This window comes from Protopterus annectens, chromosome 1.part1 (assembly GCF_019279795.1).
Source record: "Protopterus annectens isolate FY-2018-M chromosome 1.part1, PAN1.0, whole genome shotgun sequence".
NCBI lineage: Eukaryota > Metazoa > Chordata > Ceratodontiformes > Protopteridae > Protopterus > Protopterus annectens.
Genome location: NC_056726.1, coordinates 1,809,732,214 through 1,809,753,854, shown reverse-complemented (window position 1 = coordinate 1,809,753,854; position 21,641 = coordinate 1,809,732,214). Strand labels below are relative to the sequence as shown.

Sequence of the window (21,641 nt, the reverse complement as noted above, 5' to 3'; positions counted from 1 at the left end):
GCTCTGTAGTTTATGTAGAACACAACCAGGGATACTATCAGGTCCCATAGAAGCTGTATTCCTGGCCTTGGACAGTGCTGTTTTAACCTGTGCAACAGTAATACTGGGTGCCTAGCAATCTACTGGTATTGTGATTGGTCCTTTTGGGGGGGGGGGTAAAGTTGGCACTGAATCTGTTGGCCAGTATACTGGAAATATCTGTTGGCTTGGTATAGGAGGTACCATTATGCAGTAGCTCAGAGCAAATCTGGCTATTGCCGTGGAGATTCTTTACATAACTATAGAAGGCCTTGCGGTTGTCTTTACTATGTGCTGCAATTCTGTTTTCATACCTAGCTTTAGAGGATTTGATGAGGGATCTCAACTTTTTGTTGGAGCAGATAAGGGAGTTTTTCCAGTCTTGGGACTTCACCTTATTCCGCATCAGTTTCCTCCTCCTGTTGTAGAGTTTGTTTATGGCAGGGGGACCACCAGATTGGCTTCCTTTTTTTGAGGAGTGTGTCTTGGTTCTGTTGGGTATGGTGAGATCCTTGTATTGTGTACGTGTTTGTGCAGTGCATTGGTGTATGATTCTGCAGTCATGCAACTATTCTCCATTTGCATGGGTGCTGTGAAGTTAGCCACCTCTGTTTTTAGGATCCCAAAGTTAGCTTTGAAGAAGGTTTTCATGGTGGTTACCCTTGCTGGGGGGGTGGGGGGTTGTGGATTTCCAAGGTGATTAGTTTGTTGTCGGATTAAACCAGGGAGGAGCTGACTATTGGTGTAGAGCAGCGGTCGCCCATGTTAGTAATGACCAGGTCAAGGATGATGTTACCTCTAGTGAGGGTAAGAATGAGCTGGTCCAGGGCATTGGAATTAATGAACTCCAGGAAACGTTGGGCAAGTGTATTGGTACATGGGTAGTTTACCCAGTTAATGGAGGGGTAATTGAAGTCGCCTAGTAAGAGAGTGTTAGGTTAGACCCCAATATTCTCCAGGGTGCTTAGGAACGTGGAGTGCGAGTCTTGGGACATGGTTGGTGACCTATAGCAGGCTACGACCAGAATCGCTGTCTTACCCAATGTTAGCTGCACCTGAAGTATCTCTGATGCGTTATGTTGGGCAGGTATGCACATCCTTTATGAATATGGAGACACCACCGCCTTTGGTGCTTCAGTCTAAATTCTGGGGCCGAAAGGTGTGGAATGAGTTATAGCCTGATAGTGCAGGGATGCTTACTGCTGCTTTGAACCAGGTCTCTGTTACAGCACAAATGTTGATGTTCTCCATTTTAAGGAGTTCCTCGAGTGAGTGCATTTTGAGATTTCGACTTCTAGCGTTGAGCAACATGACCCTCGGATTGCATTTGTTTGTAGCTGTTATGGTGTTAATTTGGTCTTTGGAACACCGCCTAAAAAAGGCACTATAGGGGTGGCAAGATCCTTGGCCAGTATCCAGAAGCCCAGGGGTGACAGATGCAGGCCATCTCTGGCAAAGCATCAAGGTCATGTAAAGCATGTCATCCCAGGCAGACAGATACTGGATCCCCTTAGGATGACACCAGAAACTTAACCAACTGTTGAAATCAATCATTTTTTGCTTGTACTGTGGCATCATTCTTGGTGATGGTAGGATGCTGCTCAAGGCTAGGATCATACCCACCTGGGCTACATAATCTGAGAGCTCCTCCATGTCTCTCTTCATGTAGTCCAGGGAAGTACATCTCAGGTCATTCACACCCACATGCACAATGACAGTGTCATATTTGTACCTGTTGTTGAGCGACCTGAGTACATGCGTTATGTGTCGGATCCTGGCACCTGACAGGCAGCTGACTGTTACTTTCTCCTTATTCACCCTAGTGAGTGGGACATCAGTGTGCCTCACTATTGAGTCATCTATGACTAGTGTGTTGGGCATGCTGTTTTGCCTTAGGGGCTTTGGTTGAGTGGCACACTATTTAGAAGAGATATGTGTCTCGTGATTAGTGTTGTGTTGTGGTGGTCGAGTGAGTTTCTGCCTTGGAGGGCTCTGCTGCTTGGGTAGATTTTTATTGTGAGCCTCCGCGAAGGTGGGTGTGTGGTTTGTGTTTTTATGTGAAGGCAGTGCTGGTGTGTGTTCCATGTCGTGTGGTGCAAGTGTTGACCTTCTCTTCTTGACCAGCTATTCCGGTCTTGGCTGGAGAATGCGTGGCTTCCAATTTGGATATATAAGTGCATCTCTCGCAAGTCTGAGTGTTGGAAGGTAAGAGGAGAGGGTTGTCGGTGTACGTGAGGCAGTTGCTACATTGCCTCAGAATGTCCAAGTTCACCAGGTTGTTCTCATACAACAAGTTAATCATTAAAGAAAATAATATGGTATGTGAGAGATATAAATTCGCAATTTCCATGGAGGCAAAAATCTCACATACAAAGTTGTCAGGTATACCAACATTACATCCCTCAAACATACTGTTCACCATACACACAGATTGTCTTATGCCGAGGTGCTTAAAAGAAACCTTCTCAAATCGTAAAGACCTCCAAAGCCACATAATGGTAGCACTGCTCTTCAGCCATCACTAAAGCACCGACCAAAAGCAACACCAAACATCTCACTTAGCCTACACCTAATGGGCCTCAGGTGCAAAGCCCATAAGGCAACTTTACCTAATATTCTTGTCATTGGGGAGTCCATTATATGACACACACATGCCCCACTCACCAGGATGGATAAGAAAATGGTTAGTTCATAGGTAGGTACTAGGCTATCTGCCTTAAGGCATTTATAAGCCTTGCCGGAATGTGTTGGCTTTCGCCACCCCCTTAGATTAGTTCCCTGTGCCTCTGTCTAGCAGAGTCATTGAAGTGATTCCTGGGGTAAACTTTCTGTTTCCTATCCACTTGTCAAGGTTTTTCTTGAAGAGGGTTAGCGAGGAGCTCTGCCTAATGTAGATTGGAATCTTGTTCCAGAGCATGGAAAGTCTCTTATTAGTTGCCTATCTAGAACCAGGATCCACAGTATAATTCATGCACTCAAGTTACTACACCCCAGGTACTAATATGATTCTGTCATAGACCATGTGGGTTTAAATGACCTGAGACATACCTCACTGGACTATATGAAAAGGGTCACAATGGAGCCCTTGGAATATGTGTCACATATAGGTATGAGCCTTGCATTGAGCAGCATTCTACCTTCATCATGGGTGATGTCACAGCATAAGCATAAAATAATTGATTTTAATAATTGACTTTAGTTTCTGGTGTCATTCCAGGGGAGTCCAATATCTGTCAACATGGGAGAACATTGTCAAAAGACATTGCTTTGCCAAGGATGTGTTGCTCCTGTCTGCACCTAGGCTTTCGGATATTGGCTAAAACTTTATCCATTCCTCTTAGAGCCATTTTTAGGATATGCCAGAAAGACAAAACTATGAACATAGTCAAAAAGTCTACAAACAACCTTAAAGTGTTACTCCTCAAGGCTCAGAGCCTGAACAAAAAAAAACTCCATACCCTTCAAGCCCTCCTCACTCTGGAGAATCTAGACACACATGCCGTGAACGAGACTTGGTTTAAAGCCATAGAAAGAATTCCAGACGTTCAAGGCTGCAGTGTCTACCACACATTGACCAGCAAGAGCACAGACTGGGGCTAGCTACAGGTCACCATCTATGCCCCTAGAGTCTCACAGCTCTTACCTAAACTTACTAGAGATGATCACCATCCAAACCCTTATTCATGGGTGACTTTAACTTACTCCTCTGTAGACTGGGAAATGTACACTGTCTCAAACTCAGACACAATGCTTTCTGGACTTTATTAACACAAACACTCCTGAGTTAGACAGTGCATGCACCAACCAGCAGAATAAACATTCTTTATCTGGTGCTCACCAATATGGGAGAGCATTGCAAATCCCCCCATATATCATGTCTTCACTAATGAAGCCACATCACAAAGCTGTCTCATTTGAAGTAAAAAATCAACCCTGACAATCCAGCTATATCAATAACCGTTAGGAACCATTCAAAGACTAAGTCATATTAAGTGACATTTTGTCAAAATTCAAGGCTCTCCCCAACCTCAAGACCACAGCTACCTGTGTAGAATTATTCAGAGTCCCTATACAAACCTGTGTATAGCTGCATAGAGGCTGCCATCCCTATCAGAAATAAACCCAAAACAAACACTAAAACAAATCCCAGTGGCGGAATCATCACCTAAACAGGGTATATTATAAAAGAAGAAAACTCATGGCCAAAATAAAGTAAATCAACACCCTTAAAGGAAAACTCCAAGTTAGAACTAAAAATGTATTTTTTCGCTCTCTCTCTTTTTTGTTATTTTAACGTCTCAAAAATCACTCCGACAGCTTTTTGTAGAATTTTAATATATTTTCTGCAAAATGACTATCAATGGGGCTTGACATATCAACATGATCTTATTTTTCTTCATGCCTTTCTCTTTTCCCTAATCCATTTCAAGGCTGTTTTATACAAGTCATGCTGGACATAAGGAAGTAGTGGTGTTTTCCCATTCCATTGACATATAATGAGATTAGTGTCAGTCACTGTCATCTTATATATTGTCTGTAATAGGACTGCGTCGTTTATTTTTTGAGTGGCCCTCATTTGTGTGTATCTCAGGGCTTGTTTTGTAGTATACTAAGGAGTTATACAGCTGCAACCAAAACAGTTGCTAAATTGCAGGCCTTTTTTCAAAGTATCTTTTAGTAGTCCAGACTTAATTGACAGCCCCTCCCCTACACTTTGGTAAATGTGCTGATATTTACAAGAATGGCTAGAAAAAATATTTTCTGACTTTTCTCTAAATGTCACAGACATCTTTGATACTACATTCAAGTTATTTTAAAATATAAAGTAGTATAAATACACATTTAAAGTTTAAAGCTTAGCTTTTCAGTAGTGTGATACTGCTTATATAAATCTGTCAAGAGATGACAACTGTGTTTAAACCATTGACTGATCTAATTGCTTTGTTTTGCTATGAAAGGTATGGCTACATTGCAAGTAGCTGTGAATCAGTGTAAGTTCTCTTCCTCTCTGCAAGAAAGACAATGGAAAACAGTTTCACACCTCTCTGTCTTGTTTACAGCAGCCTGCGCTCCTGACTACAAATTTCTGTGTGTCTGTTATGTCATGCAGGTGTAGACAAATTCCTGTGCAATTTATATAAGAAGTTAAGCTTAAAAAAAGTGGGTGGTCTTTCCCTTCCCTTGATACCAAAGTGAGGAAATTAAAGTTTTATACAGTACAAGCAGGTTTCGGGTGACCTACACAGTATTGGAATCATATTGTAGGGAGAAAAGCAACCTACAAGTTGAGTTAAACTGTAGGAGAAGGTGGAGTTTTCCTTTAAAAACAAGTGCTCTCTTATACAACTAAAGAAATTAAGAGGTTTAATTAAATCCAAGGAGGCCAGGTATGAGGTCAGAATAGCCTGACAGACTAAGGACAGTCAGAAGATGACCTTCAGCTATGGTCTGGATCCTTAGAAGTAACACAAAACAGTGCACTGAACTGGTGAATGGTAACACCTACACCAGTCAGGATGACATGGCAAATCTACTGTCTAATAAATTCAGCTCAAACTTCTGCCCCACTCCCCCCAGCTCCACTAGGTGAAATTCCCTCCATCTTACTGCCCCCAACTATTAGCAGGGGCCAGGTACTGGCAGCACTCGCTGAAGCCAGGAACAATGCCTCCATGAGTCCTGACAACATCCCTGGTTGCCTTCTGAGCAGTCTAAAAGAAGCCCTATTAGAACTACTTGAGGCACTCTTCAACTAAAGTCTTGAAACAGGCTACATTCCAAGTGAATGGAGGACCACAACAGTCAGCCCTTTTCACAAGGGTAGACTGTCAACTGATCCAGGGGACTACAGAGCCATCAGTCTAACAAGCCTGATATGCAAAGTCATGGAATAAATTATCATGGAAGTGATAAACAAGGACATTGCCAACCTACAAACACTGGACCCATCCTAATTTGGCTTTGTTAATGGAAGATCATGCCTACTTAATCTGGTAGACAGCATATGTTGACCTGGCCAAGGCATTTAATACAATACCCCCGAGGCATTGTTGACAAACTCTGGGTGTAAACTCTTACATAACTCAATGGATTGCCTGCTGGGTCACAGACTGGGCCCAAGAAGTAAGGATTGGTGTGACCACCACCTCCAAGACACTGGTCAGCAATGGAGGACCCCAGAGCTCCGTGTTGGGCCCACTTCTGTTTGGCATTTGCTTCCCGTAAGTCAATGCTAATGTTAAAGGCCTTTTGCTCACCAAATTCAAAGACAACTGTAAATTGGGAGCTGTTATAGATTTCCCCCAAGACACATACATCTTGTACCAGCAAGAACATTGTATATTTAGCCATCTGTGAGGCATGCTCTTCCTACTATGTAGGTAAAACAAATAGGGCTTTTAAGGAATGGATTTTATGCCATCTGTCAGACATTAGAAATCAAGTAGCTACAAATGCCCTGTATCAGCATATTAGGGCGGAAGAAAATCACAGTTTCAAATTTATGGCGTAAATGAAGCTGAACGAAACCCTAAAGGGAGGTGACATGAGAAACAGACAGAGGTGGAAGAGACCAAGTGGATTATGGAACTTAGAGCAGATAAACCACCAGGCCTTTGTGGAATAGTACCTCTAAAACCTATTCTGAAAGAACAGAGCATAAACATAAAAAGTAGAAACAGGAAGAGGGAATAAGTATCACTTATTCCTGCTACTTGTAACTTTGGAGGACAACCACCAGAGGGACCTGTCTCCATTAGCCATGGTAGAGGAACCATCCCTGAATAGCGTGATTGGTTGAACACTGTTTAAAAGTTTTTCCTTGATGGGAGTGAATAAAGGATCTGAAGAAGGTTTTACTGAATGTGCTTGTCCTACGTTCTCTTTGTTTGTTTTGTCTTTTAAGAGTTTTATTAAATCAGAGATTTTATTGTGTCTATGGTGGTACGTCTGCATTGTTTTTTATTTCATTTGTATGACTGGAAGTGAAATATTACTGGCCTCAATCTGCTGTATGCTTCTTGCCCAGGTGCCCATACAGTATGATGCGCTTGCTCTGTGTAGCTTGACCAGTGCAGTTCCAGTCCAGGACTCTAAGAGCTATTTGACCATTTTCAACACAGCCTGTACCTTTTACTGGCTTTCCAGCAATTTTAATATTTGTCCTTCATGCCCTGTCTTTTAGATCAGCTGCTTAGCTTTGAGTCACTCCAACCTGGCTTCAGCGGATTTGGATTTGGCTTTTAACGCCTTATCTGCTAAGACATTTTTGAAGGACCATAGTATGCTCATTTAAACTCTGTATCACTTCAAATAGTCTTATGTGCAGCCAGGTTATCCATAAAAGAGTTTCTTTCAATTCTTTCATTTCTTTCAGTTTATTGCAAATCACTTCCAAAGTAACTTGTTCAGTGACTGGAGTTTCTTTTCCTGCCTTACTGTCTGTGTTTTGACTTTTACATTTCTTTCCTTTCTTGTCTGCTCAACTCGTTCACTTGTTTACCTTTCCCCTGAATAGTTTATTTCACTCATCCTTGTGGTAGTTTTACTGTTGTCTTCTGAAATCTGCAGCGCACTTTGGAAGTGCCGATAATCAGTCTGGCCCCATACCAGAAGTCCTCAATTTTTAATCTTTTTTCTGTCTGTGGTGCTGAAAATTTAAAGTTTGGTCTAACCATTTCCCCAGATGCTTAAAAGTACTGGCATTTTTTAGAGAGAGAGAGAGATTGTTTTGGTCTTTAATTTCAATTTTTTTTGTTTTTGTGAGTTCCAAAAATCATTGATTTGCTTTTTTTTTTGTCCTTGAGTTCAGAAAGACTTTATTGGCAGTAAGTTATATGTTAAGAGTTAAAAGGTCATCATCTAGTTGTTTTTGGATGTCTACAAGATATAACTAGATGTATAAATGACCTTGTCATTTGCATATAATAATAATAAAGGGAGGGTGTGAAGATCAATTTTAAGATTGTTTATGAAAATGGAAAACAAAATAAAGGATTGGGCTGGAGTGGAATCTTCTGGAGTTCCATTCTTGAAAAGTGTTTTTACAGAGGTTGTTGTACCAATTTTTATGTTAAAAGATCTCCCGGAGAGGAAATCTTTATACCAGGCAGTAGCCTGTGGGGCTGACATTTGTTTAGGAGCATCCTTCCTGTGTGGCTGGCATTCCAGGGCCACCTTTCTCAAGGAGAGAGAATTGTTCATTCTGATAACATGGCTGTGGTGCGGGGTATCACAAGCAAGGAGGAACCATATCCTACACCTCCTGTGTTGTAAGGCAATGAGGGCAAGGGGATGGGCTATTAACTTTGGTAGCCATTTAAAATGTCAAACACTGATTGCAAGTGACTTAAAAAATGGACTTACATATACTATGTCTGAGGTGGCCAGTTCTCAGAATATCCCATTTACCTCTAGGTATGGCAATCTTGGATTTGGTATATATAAGTTCAGAGGGTATAGACTGCTTGCTCCCTCCTGCAAAAAAGGGATTTAAAGGAGAAGAATGATGTTTTTTTTTTTTTTTTTTTGCTTGTCAGCACTCAGCATTTAGAGTGCTGACATTTCAGTGGGGAGCCATCAGCTTGCAGTGTTTTCTAGCAGCATATTGGGGACATACCATCTCATTCATGGTCAAGCAGAGCAGATATCTTCTGATATCTAATGAGTCATTTCTGAGTACATTAATAGTGAACAAACTTTTTAAAATTGGGAGAAGCCTTGCTGTGATCTTTTCACCTCACCATCCAACATAAAATGCAGTAACTTCTTTCCCCTAATGTCTCCTGAAGGTCAGACTACCAGAGATGCTTTTATTCACCCTTGGCCCCTGGATCTGTTTTATGCATTCTCTCTTATACCACTCATGATTTAAATTAATCTAGAAAGCCAGGCTGTGAATACCCAAAGCCATTCTTGTAGCTCCATTTTGGCCCTGGAAGTTCGGCTTCTCCTGCTGGTTTCCCCTGCTTTGGCCTCATTTGCTTAGGGAAACATCAACTTCTAGAGTCTCATCTGAGGCTTCTATCACATCCGGCAGTCAAGCCTCATTAGTCTGAGGCTTCTATCACATCCGTCAATCAAGCCTCATTAGACATGCACTGTCTCAAACTGTTCACATGGTTTCTTCAGTTGCAGTAATGACCAGGGACCTAGACTGCCAAACCAGGGTAATCCATTTGTTACTAACTTCACACACACACACACACACACACACACACACACACACACACACACACACACACACACACACAAAAACACCACCAGAAAAAGAATAAAGACAAATGGTGTAAATTCTTGTCCTGGGTATTACAAAAAGTGCTTGATCCTATTACAGTTCTTATTGTTTCCATCCTTAACTTTTTAGCAGAATTGTCAAGAGTTTACTTAGCAACCATTTCTGCATACCATCAAGGCATTATCCAGGCATCTCTTGGTGCTCAGTATACCTGTAAAACTTTTTTAAGAAGAGTTTTGTAATCTAGGGTGCTTCTCCCTGGGACCTAAATTTGAAAGGTTAACTTTTGCTCCTCCATTTGAACCTGTAGCCAAAGTGGATTGTAAGTGTCTGTCATGGAAAACACTTTTCTATTAGCAATTACCTCAGCTAGAAGAATTAGAATTACATGCTATTTATTTAAAGTCCCCATATTCTCATTTTTTCACAAAGAGAAAATAGTACTTAGGACTGATCCAATATTCGTATTGAAAGTACCAGTCAAACTCAATGTTCAGGCCATTAATCTTCCAGTATTCTTTTCTTAGCACTCTCACAAGGGTGACTTTGTTACATTGCTTAGATGTTCCAGATAACTGTGCTTTTATATAAACCACAGAAAAGATTTTAAACAAGCTGACCCTCTGTCTCTTTCTTCTGCCCCCAAAAGACTAGATAAAGATGTGACCAAAGACACACTAAGAGGAGAGGCTATCTATTTTTTTTTCTCCTAGTAACAGAATCTTCCTGTTCATACCAATGGCTCACTTATCAAGGTCTGTGTCAATCTCACTGGATTATTTCAGGAATCTATCACCTGCAGTGGTAACCGTGTCCTCTTTGCATACCTTTACTAAACACTATAAGCTGGACGTCATATTAATATCTAGGGCTATCTTTTGTGCCACCATCTTTCAAGGCATATTATCTGGAAATCACCCACCCTGTTCTACTTGTTGGGAATTTAGTCCAAACATTACAGTATATGATCCAGATCAACTTAGATATAATATTTTTTACTTACTATAATGACAGAGACAGTTAATCCTTTGACCATATACTGTAATATATCTGTCCACCTATCATTCATTCAAATTGTCACCTATGCACTGGTCTGCTAGTAAACCAGATGCTGTGAGGTTATGCTTGCTCTTTAAAGGTATCCTTCTTATTGTCATACAATCTACATTATCTGCACTCAACTTAGAGGAGGAAGAAATGCATCATGGGACTAGAGGAGGAACTTGAGCTTGCAGTAGACGAAAATGTTGACAAAGTATACCTGCAGTGCATACCTCTCAGCTGTTCTTGCTTTTCAAGGGCATCCCTGATTTTGACACAAATGTTAGCTTTGTCCCTCTTAATCCCTCCTAAAACTGCTGAATTTTGGAGAAAAGGTGGTGAATTACGCTTAAATATTGACAGTAATTAGAGTTACAGACTTTTACTTCAGAAAATGTATATTAATTCACATCCTCTTATTCTGTCAATGTCTCATGTTAATAGTACTAATATTTAAAAAATGTCCCTGATTATTTCTGGATTTGTCCCAGGTTGGTTGAGTCCAAACATTGCAGCATACACACAATCAGCTAGCTCTATTAATATGATAAAAATAATAACTTTTGCTTGCAGTAATCACAGTTGTAAATGTGCATTGTTTTCTTTTTGTTTATAAAACTTAGCAATCATAGATAGCTGTTAGCTATTACATGCTGCATAAGGTAAGCTGATATTGCTGAGCATGACAGAAATAGAGGCAGGGCATTACATTTTTATTCCTAGTAGTTTTCTTCAATAGGACAGTGTGCTGTTTGCTGAGTAGTGACGCTGACCCGTAAATTAATGGTAGTTGTGATTATCTGTCTTTCGGGATAATGATTAAAGGTGACTTTAGGTGTGTAAAAACTGTACAATAATTGTGCTTAAAATAGCCAACTAATTGTATTTATTTATTTTATTTGGCAGGTAGGTGAACTGGACTTAAAGACCTCTTTTCAACTACAACCTTGTTCCAAACTCAGAATACAAGAAGGTAAAACAGCAGTGCATAGCAGCAGAAATTAAACAGTACAGTAGTAATATACATCGAAGATTTAACATTGGGCTGCATAAGAAAGATATATTATTTACATTCTCAGAATTCATGAAACTCCTTTATTAAAGTATGTCGAGTGTTCCCTATGGATGATCAGGTAAGTCAGCAACTTCTTTAGCATATACTTAAGTCATATAGCTAATAATGGACCTATGTCAGAATGTCGAATGTGTATAACACCAGTCCTAAAATATCAAAATGGCACAACATCAAGGTGCCATAACAGCGAACCTCACAATATTGTATAGTATTAGTATACATTTGTGTGAGATTAGGGTTTTCCCCATTTTTCAGCAGTAGCATGATCTCTGAGTTGGTATGTGTAAGTATCAGGGGTAGTGTGAGGTGCAGCCAGGTTTCCCCCCTCATATAAAAAAGTTGTATTTTCAATGTTATAAGTTTCAATGTTCTGACACTTAAATATTGTGCCATTTTGATGTTTTAGGATCAATGTTATGAACGCTGATATTATGGACATTTGACGTTCAAACATAGGTCCGGCTAAAAACATAGCAGCTCAGCTTACAGGTAACTTTCTATCAATTTCAATCCTTAAAATGCACCAAAAAACATCCAGACATGTAAACCCTGAAATGTTCTAGGTGTCTGGTGGCCCACAGTCCTTGTCTGCTTTATGATACTTTGACCAAGAGTCACTTTGTGGTAGAATCTTCCCTGCTCAAAATCCTGTGCTTGCCCCTGAGATACATATAAAAGAATCACAGAAATCTACCTTAAACCCTAATAATTGAACAAGGAAAACTGGCTATTTATACTACTGATTGTTCATGTTTAAGATCTAGTCTCTTCCCAGGTAAATAGAAATCCCTGTCAAACACACTGCTTTACAAATGAATTGGTAAGCAGATTCAGAACAGCTTTAACATCACAAATGTAGTTCCTGTTTTACTGTCCATGAGAAACTTGAACTGGGTCCTCAAAATAAATCTGAAACAAGTAATAAATAAACAGCTGATTATGGATGAATTTTCAGTCATAATCTAGCTAGTTTGTTTTCAAGAAACTGATTAAAAAAATTCACCTTCATATCACTTTCCTCATAAGTATAGATGGGTACTAAAACAGCTTCCATGTTTTTCTCCATTTATTCTCATATCTTTTTCTTTATGGGATGAGAGATTCACTCAGTATATCTTGTTATTGCTGTTACTCACCATGTCAGTTTTATGTAAAGTACAATATTACTGCAGATATTTCCTTTACTAATCTTTGAGTTATTTGAATTATAGGTCATTGTAGGAAGTGTATTCTTGCAGAAGTAGTAAATTAGTATATACATACATATGTTTGCTTGTGTGTATATTAATCTAAATTGTAAACTGCTTTTCTTTTCATTCCAGAGGAGTTCCTTCCTTATTTCAGTACTTGATTTTGCTGATTCTGTATCTGGGTAGCCATTTCCTTGTATATTGTTGATGCTGATATATTTAATATTCTGCAGAGATCTTATTGTATGTGAGTGTGTAAAAACTGCTGTAATGTTGATGAACGACGCAGTAGTTAATGTTGTCACCTCACAGGAAAAGGTTCTCCAGTTCGATTCTTGGCTGGGGTGCCTTCTGTGCAGTCTGCATGTTCTTCTTGCGGGTTTCCTCTGGGTGTTATGGCTTCCTTCCACGTTACAAGGACATATGTCTGGAGCATTTCTCCACAGGCCTCCACTGAAAATTGGCTCGTTCCAAGTCGGACTTTCCTGGTAAACAAATGTTAAATAAATAAATACAATACTTTGCAAATTGTCATCATTTGTATATATGAAAGCATTTCTCTGTAGGCTACCACTGAATATGGTCCACTACCCAATTTGGCACCCCAGTCTCTAAAATATAATCACTTGAATGAATCATAATTTGTCTAATACACTGAGAATTATTTAACACACTGCAGGAGGTTTTAAAACTGTTGGTTGGTTGATTGGAGGTATGCTATAGCTCTGGCTGCCATTTATGTGGCAGTCTTTCGTCTATTGCTGCTTTCAGAGATGTTGGTGTGCAAAGGGAGATACTGCCAGCACAGTTATCTGGAATTTTGTAAATAATTATATGTCATTTGTGAATATCAGCATGATTCATATAAGATGCTTGTGTTACAATTGTATTAAAACTGTGTGTCATGTATATATCAAACTAGGTTTGTACAGACGTGTGTTGAAAAGATATTTTATAAAATGCTTGTGCTTAAAATGTAACCACAGCATGCCCTACTGGGAGAGAACAAAAATGTGCATTCACTACTGTAACTGTTTAAATGTATATATTTTAATAGTGGAAAGTGGAACACAGGAGGTTAACTTCAGTCCAGTAAAACTTCAGAAAAATAGCTGAAATTAAATTACTTTGTCAGCTAAGAGACAGAGTGCCTGTACTAGGGAGTTTTCTGTATTGTCTTTGGTACTTGCGTATTATCACAACCATGTTCAACTCATACTTTGCTATAGTAATTAACTTTCATTTTCTTCCTTTCAGTGAAACAGCTTACACTTTTCACATTCTATCACAATATTTAATTTCTTATTTCATTCATAAACTGTTAGAATAATCAGTATACTAACAGCCCTTTAGAATGAAGTGTTGAGAGGTACCCATTTCTGAGAGTTAACATTACTGTAAAATAAAGGCAAATTAAAATGGGAAATCTGTGCTTTGGGTTCTGTTATGGCTAGTTTCACTGTGGTCGATAACCTAATATAACTTCACTTTCTGTACAAATTATAAACACACCTCCTTTATCCTGTGACTATCTGCTCTGTACGGGAGCCATCTGGTTTAAATGTTGGTACATTTGTAACTTAACCCTTGGTTTGTAATCTGTACACTGCGCCCTTGTAGTATGTTTTATTGATTGTAAACAAACTGCAAACAATTCAGACTATTTACTTGACAGGAAATTACATTTTGGGATAGGATGTGAAAAGCGTATACTTTTTCAGTGAAAAGAAGAGAATGAAAAGTTAATTTGTACAGCAAAGTATAACTTGAAGGAAACATCTTTAACTATGTGACCTTTTGAAACGTGGTTCTGGTAATATGTAAGTACCCAGTCTTTAAAGTGAAATAATTACTAGTTTTGAAATGTGATGGAATGCAACTGTTTTATGACTTCCAACTTCTGCCAAAGATCTGAGGTCTATGTATTTTCACAGGTATATTTATTTATTTCAGTTTGATAACCGGGAAAGTCCACTGGGCCAGAATAACCCATTTTCAGTGGATGCCCAGGGAGAAAAGCTACATAACTAAGCAAATTACAATATAAAACAAGTAAATTACAATATAAAAATTACAGTATAGATGATAATAGATAGCTCGTACATGTTAAAGTGAGAACACAAAAAGGTGAAGTTAACTAGAGGCAAAGAAAAGTACAAGTGGTGATATTTACATCAAGTGCAGCAGAAATAGGTAAAATATTTGTTAGGCAATGGAACATTTTGAAGGGAGAAAAGCTTTAGTAAAGGTGTACAGTTGCAGACAATATGTGTCAAAGGCTGGAGTTCAGAAAGAGAAAAATATAGTACAGTAAGTAGGGTAGAGAACAGTCAGGTAGTTTTAGTAGAATTTGTGTGAGAGGAGAAAGAAAACTCAGATGGAAGTTGTAAGGAATAGTAGATGCTAAATGCTGCTAGCGTCCAGCAGTGGGGGGGGGGGGGGGGGGTTCAGCTGGCATAGGGTCAGATGACAAGAAATTGTCATTCTGCAAGCTATCCCAGCAGTAATATTTGAGATATTAATTTAAGAAGTCTCTGAGTGAGAGATAGCTTTCTGTATTCTGTCTTTGACCTGACAACAACTAGAAGACCCATTCACCACATCTGCTTTGCTCTTAAGTAAGTTAACTAGGGTATAGTAATTCTTAGATTCAGTCAAAAATGTAGTGAAACTTAGTTTAGATGTTTTTCTTTATTTATTTGAGACTGTCCTGCAATGTTGTTTTAAATATTTCCTGTGATTTTGAACTCTGATGTAACAGTGAATATGTATTTAGTATTGTCTTGTTCTTTTATTATTTTTTATTATTAAAATATTTAAACCTTTGATTGTGGCTGATCTGTGAAGAGCTATTTAAGTTCTGGGAGTACTTGCATATTTATTTATTGACACTGTGTAGGCCACTCCTAATAGCCTTGCTCTTGGTCAAACTACCATTTGTATTAATAGTAACTTTATGCAGTAAGATTGGACACCCTTTCTTAACGGCCTTAATGTAGCTGATAAGGAGTTAGCTGATGGCAGTGATAACTACCATATAGTCTGTCCAAAAGGGAGCATACCAAGTAAACCTGTGCCAGACTTTCCCAGGTGTGTGTGTGTGTGTGTGTGTGTGTGTGTGTGTAAATCAAACCTTAAAGAGTGTGTGTGTCAACTACTTGGGCAGGGACAATGAAGCACTGGTTGGACAGAGAGGGTGCTGGAGGTCTTGGCTTGGCCAATCAGCTGAGATCTCAACTCTATAGCTGTGCCAGTGAGGAGTCTTATTGGGTATCTGGAGAAAGAGGGAGAAACCAGCCCCGGGACTGACTGTGGTCTCTGTGATCTTAAGGGAAATTGCACTTGATGCAGAGAGCTGCATCTGGAAATACTGTGTGTGTACTTGCTATCCTCTCAGTGTACATCCCCCACTTGTGCCAGTGGTGAGGATTGAAGCTCCTTGATTACTGGGCCAGTGTTGGGTCATCACAGTTGGTTTCCATTACAGTCCTGTGGCGACTTCCATCTGTGTGACAGAATGCAAACTGGATAGTTCTGATAGCAAAGTCCATAGACACTTGCAACAACTGGAGAGACCGTAAAAGTACCTCACAAAGTGGATCTTAGGCCTTAAACACTTGTCCTATATGGACAGATTCAAAAAACTCCAACTATTCTCTGTCTCATATTGCCTACTTAGAGGTGATCTCTGCTTGACTTACAAAGCCATGTCTAACCCAGCTATTTTACAAATGCTACATGTAAAGAAATCCCAATCCCTCCACACTACATGCTCCAAAGACCTCAACCTCATTACCACAGTCAACACAACAAGCTGGAGGGACAGGTTCATAACCCAGAGACTGCCCATGCTATGGAATAGACTTCCCATACATGTCAAGCAGAGTGCCTCACTGGCCCTTTTCAAGAGAAATCTTGATGAGTGGATTGGAAATAGAAAATTTACTCTGGGGATCACTCCAGTAACTCTACTCGACAGAGGCACTGAGAACTAAGGTTGAGTGGCACGATGCCAGGGTAATCCTATGAGCTAGGCTTGTAAAGGCTCCAGGGTCATTAGCCTAGTACACACCTATGAACCTATATAAGAACCTCACTATAGCGCTCTTGTTTTTAGGTAAGTTGTTATGAATGAACCTCACTATAACAAGGTTAATTTGAGACCATACTCAGAGTGCTTTGTGTACCTGCAACCCTGTAATACATGGATTGTGTTCATTATGCTATGAAGTTGAGAAAAAAGTATCTTATTATATTGAGGTTCATATTTAAAATGCTAATAAGCACGTTGTATCAAGATTCTTTTGAACAAATCTCTCTCTGCCTCACAGAAGAAACCACAGAACTGCATTAGAAATTTCCAGACACCCTTGAAAGTTGCAACACCTGTCTTGCCTTCAAGCAACTGAAGTGCAGTCTTAATCAGTCAATGCTTTAAAACCTGCTTGCAATACCCTTAAGCTGTGCTTGATTTTAGCTCCATATTTTACTGTGTCCCTCCTAAAGTAAATTGTGTGCAAAAAGGTGTATATTACAGTAAAAGGTACAATGACAATCATTATATTTTTTTTCTTCAAAAAATACCTGTTAATCTAATTTATGTTATTGTGACAGTTAAATCAAAGCTTAGAGATAGACAGCTGTGCCTCATAAACTTTGTAGTCCTACACTTTTTTTAATGCTAGTTCACTGGTGTAGGTGGAACTCCTTGTTCATTACACAGAGGGTTATGATGTTTTTATTATATGAGACATGGATGTCAAGAAATTCACTTCAAGTGATGCTCAAGAGGTGAATCTTGGAATCTATTTAAAAAAAAATGAGATGGTTAAGATCAGCAACACAATAATAATTCTTTGTAGCACATGAAGCTTTATCTGCTGCATGTAATACCAGTTACAGGTAAAGTTCAGCATTGTGAAGTGTTTACTGGTAAAGTTCAGGATTGTGAAGTGTTTACTGGATTTCAAAGTGTTTGAAAACCTGAGAGAGAGAGAGAGAAACGGAGAGAGCAGGCAGAAATGGTGTCCCTCTGAAAAGTTACGAGTTTTAAAGCTGTTAGACATTTTGTTCTGCATCCCTTTTAATTTATGTGTCGCAGAATGAAGCTCTGTCAGCTTTTAAGAGCTGTTTTATCTTCTGCTGCACTTCTTTGCCCACCTGACAATGGTCCTAGAACAAAGGCCATTTATAACAACACTTAGGGGTACTTAAAACTTTTGTTAAGCACCTGTAAGCACTGGTTCGATTTGATCCATATGGAAGCACCTAACATGTTTTATCTTTTTCTGATATCAGAGTGAAACTTTGGTGCTCCATGCACAACAGAGAGTTTTTGATCAAATAACTGATTATAGCCACTGTGTTCACAAAATTAATTCTAAGAAATTCGGATTCACTATACAATCTCAAAGTACTGAAATGTCAAATTCCAGTATTTCGAGACTGAATAGTCAAAAACCCACAATCACGAATACCAGAACCGTGACCATTCTCACACACACACAAACCAAAACATAATCACACACACATACACCTACCTAACTAAACAAACATAACAACACACAGAAACAGACCTAACCTACCTATAAGCAGGGAAGCCCCCTGCACTCTCCACATGGGGGGCAAGCCCCTCACACCCCCCTAATTATATATTCTAACTCCAAGGTCGCACTAAACACACAAAAAACACCACCGCACACACTCACACATGCTAAAATCCCTACCCAATATCCTCAAACACACAACACTTACCTGAAACCCCAGATAAATCCACAAACCGCTCCACATGTAACGAATGTGACACCACGATAGCGGCGGATTCGACACTTCCGCATTCAGCATAGTGTAGTTTCGAGTAACTGTACTTTTCACTATTCGGTCTCGACGTACTGAAATTCGAGATTTCAGTACGTCGAGATTTGTCTAGTGTATCCGAGAAATTCACCTCTGTAGCTTTAGTCTGAAGGCAGATTTTGTAGAATCAATTTTTAAGATGTGATTATCACACTGTCTTATAGATGAAAGCACATTTATTTATTTAACATTTATTTACCAGGAAAGTCCAACTAGGGCAGAGCCCATTTTCAGCAGAGGCCCAGGGAGAAACACTCCAGATGCATGTCTTTGGGATGTGGGAGGAAACACACACAAATGCAGGGAGGGCATGCAGACTCTGCACAGAAGGCACCCTAGCCAAGAATTGAACTGAAGAACCTCTTGCTGTTAGGCAACAATGCTAACTGCTGCACCAATGTGGTGCCCAATTATAAAAATTAGACATTATTTATAGCTTTGATTGCTGCTGCTTTTGTTGACTACGTCAAAGGCTTCACCTAATTTTACCTTCTATTTAAAGTTCATGGACATTTTTTCCAAACTTTATTTTTCAAAAATAAATAATGTTGTTATGAATCTTTGTGCATGAAATCACTGATCCCTGAGAACTCTTATGTTGAAAAACAATTTTCCGTTTTACAAGCAGCATTTAACGATGGATATTTAAAATCTCCCTCCAAATTTTGAAGTCTTAGCACACCTTCTAAAGCCTTGCATTAATTTTATTGTACATGCAGCACATAATTACATCAATGAGTGATTATCCACCAATTATAATTTTGTAATGCTTTCACAACTGTAATGTAATTAGGTGATTGCTAACCTGCTAGATTAATAGTTTGCCAAAAAATAGCTATGTGGTAGTTAATTTCTTGCCAGACTATTAAACTGATTGACAATGAAATAATTAGCATCTACCCAGTCAGAGATGTAATTACATGCTAGTTGTACAGTATAACTAATGCAAGACAGCAGAAGGTATACCTCGGCATTGGAGAAAGGAGTTTTTAATCTTGTTTTATTTAAAGTAATTATTAAAAAAAAAAGCTTCATTTTTCAACAGTCACTCTGATGTTGAAAAACAAAATTTCAGGAAACACATTTGTTTATAATCCGTAGAGGTACGTCTCTTGTTTTCTTTATCATCGTTTCTCTTTATCTTTTTTTTTTTTTACATTATTTTTCCCCACCTTTTAGTCATTGTGACTGGCCCTCATACCCTGTCTGCGTCACGTCTTCCAGCTAACTGCATGCCCCCCCAACTTAATCCACTATTGCTGGGGCCAGTCACGGATCCAAGGCAGTGGGGTTCAAAAATTCTAAGCATCCATTCCATGGGGAGGTTTCTAGTATGACCTTCCTTGCAAACAATGCTTTGGTTGTGTTGCAGCCTGAACCAAATCTGAACCGTTCATTTCCTGTCTTACTTTCTCCTACTTTGTATATTTGTTTATCTGTCACCTTGTCCAACAATTTCATGTAGTGTGACAGGAGTATGATACCAATGCACTCCCTACAGTTGTGAATGTCTTATTCTCTAGTCATCTGGGATATGCCTTGCTCTCAATATTGCTATGAGTACCTCCTGGAACCATTTCTCCCCTAACTCGCTCAACATTTTGATCATATCAGCCATGACCTCATTTAAGCCTGCTACTTTCCATGGTATTTTGTTTGGGAAGTTCTTACTACTTCTAGGGTGGGTTCATCTTCTTTCATTGTAGGCTGTGTCTGGTGCAGTACATTTTCTGTGTTTTTCTTTTTCTTTTTCATTCAGAAGCTGCTGGAAGTACTCCTGTCTGCCTTTGATTTCCTGTGCACTGGTGAGCAGGTTATTGTTGGCATCCCTTATGAAAGGTGTCTGATGACTGTCATTTTTATCTTTCTGTCTTTGCCTTGCAGCCTACTAATGTTCACTTTGCAGAAGCTGGTGTAGTGCCTCTGATGCATTGTTCTTTGCTATAAAAAGTGTTCTCTTGTTAGACAACCCGCATTGCTTCTTAGCCTGATCAGTCTTTTCTATCTCCCCCCTTTTCCTGTATTTCTCCTTTTTTTTTAGACTTCTGCAAAGAACAACGTCTGTTGGTTTTCATGGAAGATATATAACTGAGTCACAGGTTGTAATAAAGGCATTTGCAAGTTAGTTTGTATGGCTCCCTTTTGTAATTCTGAGACTTGTAAGTGTGAGCCCTGGAATTACCTTTTGTAATTCTGAGACTTATAGTTTCATAGTTTAGTACTAGGCTATCTGTCCTGGGGCATTTATAAGCCTAGCCATAGTGATGTGGCTTTCGCCACCGCATGTAATGGTACAAAAGTGTACAGAATAGATTTAGAATACTGTGCCTCTGTCTAGTAGTGACACAGTGACGACCCCCTTACATAATAGAATTAGTTTACTGTGCCTCAGTCTAGTAGTGACACAGAGATGACCCCTGGGGTAAACCTACGATCTCCCATCCACTCGTCAAGATTTCTCTTGAAGAGAGTCAGTGAGGGGCTCTGCCTAACATGAACTGGGATTCTGTTCCAGAGTATGGGAAGCCTCCGAGTTATGAATCTGTACCTCCAGCATGTTCTATTCATATTTGTGCTGAGGTTTAAATCTTTAGCTCTCGTGGTTCTGATGGATTTGGATTTTTTGAGGTGGAGCATGTCCATCAATTCCTGATTGGACATGGCCTTGTACGTCAGGCACAGATCACCTCTGAGTAGGTGGTATGCTACTGAATAGAGCTGGAGTTTCTTTATTCTGGCAGCATATGACATATGCTGGCGACCCTTGATCCTCTTGGTGAGGTACTTTTGGGGTCTCTCTAGCTGTTGCAAGTGCCGGGTGAGGTACATACCAAATGGGGCATTGTACTCAATCATGGGCCTGATAAGCGAGGAGTATAGGGGTACAATAACCTCCTTTGATCTGGATGTGAATCCCTTCATGATAAGGTGGGCAAGGTAGAAAGTCTTTCTAACCACTTTGGCAACGTGGGTGTCAAATGAGAGGTCACTATCGACTTGGGTCCCGGATTACTTTTTCCGTACTCAGTGGGTTACTGTCTGTGTGATAATTTGTGGGTACTTTGTTTTTCCCAAAGGGGATGACTATACAGTTTTTGGCATTTAGTTTAAGGCACCACTTGTCCGTTTCAGTGAGGCCTTTCTGTAGGATGTATGTGTCAGCTGGTGTATCGACTATGGCGCCTAGTTTGCAGTCATCTGCGAACTTTGTCAGCCACAACCCTCC

The 21,641-nt window shown here is 39.6% G+C and overlaps 1 protein-coding gene across 1 annotated transcript in view; it reads left to right on the top strand.

The window, feature by feature from the left end:
- The window catches only part of TRIT1 (tRNA isopentenyltransferase 1), a 1,178,366-nt gene that overhangs the window by 99,063 nt on the left and 1,057,662 nt on the right, over positions 1 to 21,641 (top strand). Inside the window, exon 2 of the mRNA XM_044084772.1 lies at positions 11,201 to 11,267. The gene's annotated coding sequence lies outside the window, so the exon portion shown is untranslated. The remainder of the gene's footprint in view (positions 1 to 11,200; positions 11,268 to 21,641) is intronic.